Below are 7,713 nucleotides of genomic sequence, written 5' to 3'. Positions count from 1 at the left end.
TTTTTCAGTCACAGATTCCTGCACATAGAATGCCCTTCACAGGGAGCTTATCTGAAACGGAACCAAAAACTTTTATATTTCCCCAGGAACTCTGGCATGTTGAATAGTTGGTTTTAATCATTTCGTTTTAAGGTATTTTGATTTTCTGTTACTCATTTTCACACAATGGTATCATCCCTCCTCTTCTTTTCAGCCTTTAAAACTTGCCTGTGAAGCCATCACACAGTTGAATACCTAAATATGTGGTCTGTCACTATAAGGCACTCTGCAAAAGCTCACAAGTGCACTTTAATAATAATAATTGCAAGAACAAATGAACCCTATATTCCAAACAGAATGCTTGATTAACCTGGAGGTAGGCTGTATGAATTGTGTATTGATTTTTAATGATTCGTTGTGTTATGTACTGAAGTTCTCACCCTGGGCCAGTTTCCAGAGCTGTGTCCTCCTGTCCCTTGCAAACACTTTCACTGTATATGCACTCTCCAAGAGGACGATATTTCTGCGTTTTAATTTAACACCAGTGCCTACGCCACTGGACCTCAGTTCTCAGTCATCTTTTAGTTTTTGAGGCAGGAGGGGCGGGATTTTGAAGTGACATGCGGCTTTAGTTGCACAGAACAGGAATGTCATTGCCATCATCATCATGATTATCAATCAATCAATCAATCAATCTTTATTACGGTCCAGAGACCCAACGTGTTGAATAGTGGGTAGACATGGCAGACGACACAGTGATTTCTCCAAAGCAGCTCTTTATTTTGTAAGCTGGAATAGAAACTGAACAGTAAACAGCTCAGCCAGCCTGCTTTTATAGGCAGCCGGCTGTCATTGTAGCAACAACAACCCAGGGTTTCCCGCCTAAAATAACTGAAGTGGACCTGAGTGAAAACTACCTACAGACGGACGCTTGTGGCACCGGCACATAGACCAGCTTAGGCGCAGGGTTGGGGACTTGGACACTACCGTGGTGCCCCCAACAGCGCTAGTGGCTCCAGAAGAGACACTTACAGATGGCAAGGCTCCACCTACACCTCCCTCGCAAACTGCCAGCGTGGAGCCGAACCAAGCTGCTGAAGGGAGTGGGCAGGGGGGGTGCATTGACAGTTGGAAGTCAACGCCCGGAGAGCAGGAGGAGAAATGCATCTGGAGCAAATAAGATATGCAGGTTTGACTGATAAGCGAAAGGAGTGCACTGCCAAAATGCTCTGGCAACACCCAATGAGGCCATAAGGCAAAGGGGGGAATATGATATGATACGTTACTGGTGGTGGGGTGGTTGGGAGGTGCTGCTAGGGTATAAAAACTGCTTGCTTACGTGTTTTAGGGGCCCCCAGCCTTTGGAAATAATTCCGCTGGTGGTCTCTGCGCAGATCACAATAAACTTTTTCTCCGAAGGAACTGAATCCCTGGTGCTTCTTTGTCACCTCTGCGTCCTGGGTAAGCGGGCAAATGGATCCCAAGTAATTAAGGCTTCAGATTTGGGGGCTCGTCCGGGATTTGCCCAAACCCATTGGACCGGAGGCCAGGCTCGACCGCGGTGAACAGCTTGGGCTGGTGCTCGCAGCTCCAAGCGCGCACCCTGCCAGTTTGTAGGGGGAGCTAGCCACACCGTCCCAAAGTGGAGACACCCGGTCGAGGGAGAAAAACGATGGCCGAGGAAAGGGACCCACAACGGGAGAAAGGTGAGCTCTAAGGGAAAGGGGCTAGAGGCTTGATCAACCTCACCTGGCCGTGGCAGTAAAAGTGCCGCCAGGAGGGTAGGAGGGGAGGACAGAGGGGAGCCTGTGTTGTGTGTGGTGTGAAAGGATGAATGTATATGTGAGGCCGGGGCTTAGCGTCCCCTTGGCCAAGCGTGTGTAGGATTGTGAGTTTCTTGGCAGCGCGAGCTCGCCAAGCCACAGTCTGTAGCAAAACCGGTGTGTTTGAAGAGAAGTCCCGTATAGGAGCAGAGTATTTTGTTAGACATGGGATCTGGAGGCAGTAAATGTACCCCTTTGCAGTGTTTACTGGATAACTGGAGAACAGCTACAAAACATGACTATTGGGGTTTTAAGTTGCAGAAAGAGAGACTTAGAACTTTATGTGAAGTACTGGCTGGCCATCAGAGGGCACTCTCGACCTGCAGTTAATAGACCCCCTGTGGCAAAATATAGTTAATGTTCACCCGGACCAGATTCCTTATATTTCCACCTGGAAAACTAATGTGGGAAAAAATCCCTCGTGGCTGGAATCCTGCCGCAGTAGAATAGACCAGGGCGCCCGCCTGTGTGCGGTCAGAACGAAGCCAAAACCCCAGGTCTTACAGGACCTGGAAGAAGAAGGTGTATTGAGACCTCCTCCCCCATATGCCCCACCAACGGCAGTGCCAGGGGAGGCCAAAGATGATGAATCAGATGAGGAAAAGGGAGAGGATGAGGAGTTTAGACAGACTATTGGAAAGTTGACAAAGGGTGGAAAGAGGTGGACTGAAGAACAAAGGAAAAGAGTTAGAGATTTTGTAAATGACTTTAAGGAAGAAATAGACGTTAGTGGGCACTTAGTGAGTGCCGCAGAGTGTAAAAGGGAGCAATGGAAGAAGAAACAGAGACATTGGGAACAGGCTTGGGATACAGCTGCCCTGCATAAGGCAGCCAAGAAACAAAAGGAGAGAGCAGAGAAAATAGCCCCCCTGCGCCGGGTTTATGACCCACCGGGACCCCCAGGGGTGAACGGGGCGCCAGCGCCACGAACATATACGGTCCAACATGTGCCTTTCTCAAGTGCAGATGTATGTAATTGGCGCAATCAGAACCCCTCTTTTGAGGAGAACCCAGCGAAAATTATAAAATTGTTTGAAGGGATTTTTAAAACTTATAATCCCACTTATGATTTACAATATCTCCTGGACTCACTACTAACTACAGAAGAAACTAGGAGAGTCCACACTGAGGCAAGAGCGCATTTGCGGGCTCAAAACCTGGGTGAGGTGGCCATAAATATCGCCTACCCCCCGAGAAACCCCTAACTGGGATTACCAAGAAGTGGGAGGCCAAAATTCTTTAAATACGTACCGCCAACATGTATTGACTGGGATGAGGCGGGCCTCCCGGAAGCCTACTAATTTGATAATAATAATAATAATAAATTTTATTTGTATCCCGCCCTCCCCAGCCGAAGCCGGGCTCAGGGCGGCTAACAACAATCAAAACAATCAAACAATCAGATAATTGCACATTCTAAAAATAAATAAATAAAAAATCCTTCCAGTAGCACCTTTTTTTGTTTTTTGTTTTTGTCTTGACTATGGCAGACCAACACGGCTACCTATCTGTAACTATTCTAAAAATATTTCATTATAAAAATCAATTGAAATCAAATTAATGGCAACTGATTAAGCAAGATTCTGTGCAGGTTGCCAGAGGAGGGAGTCAGGCTGTGCCCTGACCAAAGGCCTGGTGGAACAACTCTGTCTTGCAGGCCCTGCGGAAAGATGTCAGGTCCCGCAGGGCCCTAGTCTCTTGTGACAGAGCGTTCCACCAGATTGGAGCCGCAGCCGAGAAGGCCCTGGCTCTAGTTGAGGCCAGCCTGACCTCTCTGAGGCCTGGGACCTTGAGGATGTTATTATTTGCAGACCGTAGGTGATGAGAGTTAGGGAAGTGATTCAGAATCATAAAAGCCACCAAGGACTTGTTAAACCACCTGGCTGAGGCTGGATACCGGGTATCCAAGAAGAAGGCGCAGATATGTCAACCAACTGTAAAATACCTTGGTTTTGACATCTCTCACCAACAGCGAACTCTAAGGGAGGAAAGAAAACAGGCTATTATCCAAATACCAGAGCCAAAAAACCGCAGGGAGCTCCGTGGTTTTCTGGGATCCGCAGGGTTCTGTAGGATATGGATACCTAACTACAGCAGCATTGCTCGGCCCCTGCATGAGTCAACTAGGGGAACAGAGAAGGATCCTTTTATATGGGGCAGGGAACAGCAGCAGGCTTTTCAGGATCTCAAAGTGGCATTACAACAAGCCCCAGCGCTTGGCATCCCAAACCCCGAGAAGCCTTTTACCCTGTTCATAGATGAAGACCAGGGGGTAGCCAAGGGAGTTTTATGCCAGAAACTGGGAAATTGGCAGCAACCCGTTGCATACTTGTCAGAGAGGCTAACCTCAACAGAACAAGGGTTGCCCCCCTGTATGAGAGCAGTTGTGGCAGTGGCCACCCTATTCACAAAGGCAGATAAATTCACGTTCGGACAAGACACCACTTGTGTGACTCCACACGCAGTCCCAGCCTTACTTGACATGAAAGGCACCTATTTCCTATCACAAGCAAAAATGAGGAAGTGCCAGATGTTGTTATTACATCCACGCCTGAAGTTTCAGGTTACCACAGCCCTTAACCCAGCTACCTTATTACCGGTAGGAGAAGGTGAGGGACCGACCCATGATTGTGTAGAGGTCATGGATGAAGTGTATTCCAGCAGGCCTGACCTTAAGGATGAGGCAAACCCACATTGGCCTTCATGGTTTGTGGATTGTGGATGGAGCAGCTTTGTTGAGGCTGGACAGCGAAAGGCAGGATATGCAGTGGTAGCCCTTGAAAACAATGTGGTTGAGGCCAGTTCACTCCCACTGGGAACCTCAGCCCAACTGGCTGAAATAACGGCACTTACCAGGGCCCTGTGTCTAGCAAAAGGGGAAAAGATCAATATTTATACTGACTCAAAGTACGCTTTCCTCACCCTGCATGCCCATGGGGCACTGTGGAAGGAAAGAGGTCTGCTCACCTCCAGAGGGGGTCAAGTGGCGCACCCTCAGGCGCTCTTAGACCTTCTGGACGCTGTCTGGGAACCTGAAGCAGTGGCAGTGATACACTGTTATGGACACAAAACTGGACCTAGTGAAGAGGCCAGGGGAAACCGCCTGGCTGACCGGGTAGCAAAGGAAGCAGCCCGGGGTTCATCCCCAACACCTTTCATTGGGGCCCTGGTACCAGAAGAAATTCTGGATAGCACCTTGAAACCAAGGTACTCTGCCCATGAGGTGGCTACTGCAGATGCTGAGGATATGGATCCCAGGATCATTGTCCCGGCAAGTAATTCAGCGGTACCATGAGTCCACCCATGTGGGACCTGATGACATGACCAAGCAGCTGGAAAAGTGTTTTTATGTGGCCAACCTTTACCAACTGGCTGCCCAAGCTTCCAGGAAATGCATGTTGTGCCAAAGGAACAACCCTAGAACTGGACACTTGGCTCCACCAGGAGTTCAGCACAGTGGGACTGCACCCATGGAGGACCTTGTTGTGGACTTTACTGAATTACCTCGATGTGGATTGTATCATTATTTGCTTGTGGCAGTATGTACGTACACAGGCGCCCAGCGGACGACCGCTCTGCTGGTATCACTCCGGACCTCTAGGCACGGCTGGAGAAGTGGATGGGAGGAGCGCCCGCCGGCAGCGCTCCCAACGTACCTGCAGTTCGAGTAACACCACCTGATAATGTTTTAAATTCCGAAAGAACTCTAGTGTGTATTATTTGGTGTGAGGAAGAGCCCGTGGGTATTTTGACACCAAGTGCTGGACGTGTCAATGCTGCCACCTACTCTTGTGGGTGTGTGGTAATCTACCAACCTTGGGCTCCTTCCCCGTGGGGCTTGTGTTTGCCCTCCACCCACCAAGGATATAGTCACCCCGCAGGACTAGAAGGGTTCTATTTGCATACTATAGGTTTTGATCCTTGGAGGTTTCCACGACCCCTTTTATCCTGATCGCCCTGAACGCCCAGGCAGGCCAAATCCTTCCCCAGACCCTTATCATGATTAAGGAATGGTGGGAGGAACCTTGGAACCATCGGGCATGGTGGATAGGGGTGACATGTACTGCTTTGATTATATGGATGCTGTTATATTTCTGTTGGCACGAACGCCATAGGTTTTCTGGAAGGAAGCGATCCCCCTCCATCCCCTTGATGATCCTTCTCCTATTTATGGTGGGAGAATCCACTCCCAAGGCCAAATGCTTCCAGGCCTTAAATCGTAATAGCATTTTCCCCACACATGAAATGAGAAGACAGGGGGCTCAGAGTCTCTATAACAAGTGGCTTCAATTGGCAGAAAAAGTAGCCCATGTTCCTGTACAAACTTGGGAAGGAAGGATGGGATATGTCCTACTAGACAATTTCCTCCCAACAGGGTGGCTCCGGGGGCTCTTTGCTATGCTTATGGGACCTTTGCTAATTTTGCTTTTGCTCTGCTTCTGTATTCCCTGCTTTTGCAACAGATGATGCAAAAAAAAAAATGATGTCCCGAATGATGGGACCCCGTGTGATTGCCCTCATGCGAGAGTATAGGCCTATCCCTGCGAACGAACCTATGGGTTAGGTTGTTCAGAAGAAGAGGAGGGAAATGAAGGGAGTGGGCAGGGGGGGTGCATTGACAGTTGGAAGTCAACGCCCGGAGAGCAGGAGGAGAAATGCATCTGGAGCAAATAAGATATGCAGGTTTGACTGATAAGCGAAAGGAGTGCACTGCCAAAATGCTCTGGCAACACCCAATGAGGCCATAAGGCAAAGGGGGGAATATGATATGATACGTTACTGGTGGTGGGGTGGTTGGGAGGTGCTGCTAGGGTATAAAAACTGCTTGCTTACGTGTTTTAGGGGCCCCCAGCCTTTGGAAATAATTCCGCTGGTGGTCTCTGCGCAGATCACAATAAACTTTTTCTCCGAAGGAACTGAATCCCTGGTGCTTCTTTGTCACCTCTGCGTCCTGGGTAAGCGGGCAAATGGATCCCAAGTAATTAAGGCTTCACTGCTTCAGAGGGTCTGCCAGACTTACCACAGACTCAGACCACTCCACTTGCGGAGGCTCCACCCACAGCAGCGGATCCAGAGGATTTGGTTTCAACGCCATCTAGGGTCGCACCACAGCCTCAGCAAGAATTGTGTGGCCCCCCGGACTTGGCTATCAGTCCCCGGCGGTCTGGCAGAGTTTCCAAGCGCCCAATTTATTTAAAGGACTATGTTGTTGGACATGTATCACTGTTGGTCTAAGTATGGGAAATGTAACCAATATGCTTTTGTGCCTAATTGAACCATTACGTGTAGTGCTGTATATAAGGAAACCATTACGATTGTAACTAACGCCTTATCTCGGTGGGGAGGGGTGTTATGTACTGAAGTTCTCACCCTGGGCCAGCAGGGGGATACTGTAGGTAGTTTTCACTCAGGTCCACTTCAGTTATTTTAGGCGGGAAACCCTGGGTTGTTGTTGCTACAATGTTGACAGCTGGCTGCCTATAAAAGCAGGCCGGCTGAGCTGTTTGCTGTTCAGTTTCTATTCCAGTTTACAAAATAAAGAGCTGCTTTGGAGAAATCACTGTGTCGTCTGCCATGTCTACCCACTATTCAACACGTTGGGTCTCTGGACCGTAATAAAGATTGATTGATTGATTGATAATCATGATGATGATGGCAATGGCATTCCTGTTCTGTGCAACTAAAGCCGCATGTCACTTCAAAATCCCGCCCCTCCTGCCTCAAAAACTAAAAGATGACTGAGAACTGAGGTCCAGTGGCGTAGGCACTGGTTAAATTAAAACGCAGAAATATCGTCCTCTTTGAGAGTGCATATACAGCGAAAGTGTTCGCGAGGGACAGGAGGACACAGCTCTGGAAACGAAGCTCGTCGCAATGTTGTCCTTTCGCAACGACGCGGCCTGACACCCTT

This window comes from Podarcis melisellensis (genome assembly GCF_964234715.1).
Source record: "Podarcis melisellensis genome assembly, chromosome: 9".
Taxonomy (NCBI): Eukaryota; Metazoa; Chordata; class Lepidosauria; order Squamata; family Lacertidae; genus Podarcis; species Podarcis melisellensis.
The sequence above is the reverse complement of the archived record's forward strand: the minus strand, read 5'-3'. Positions refer to the sequence as shown.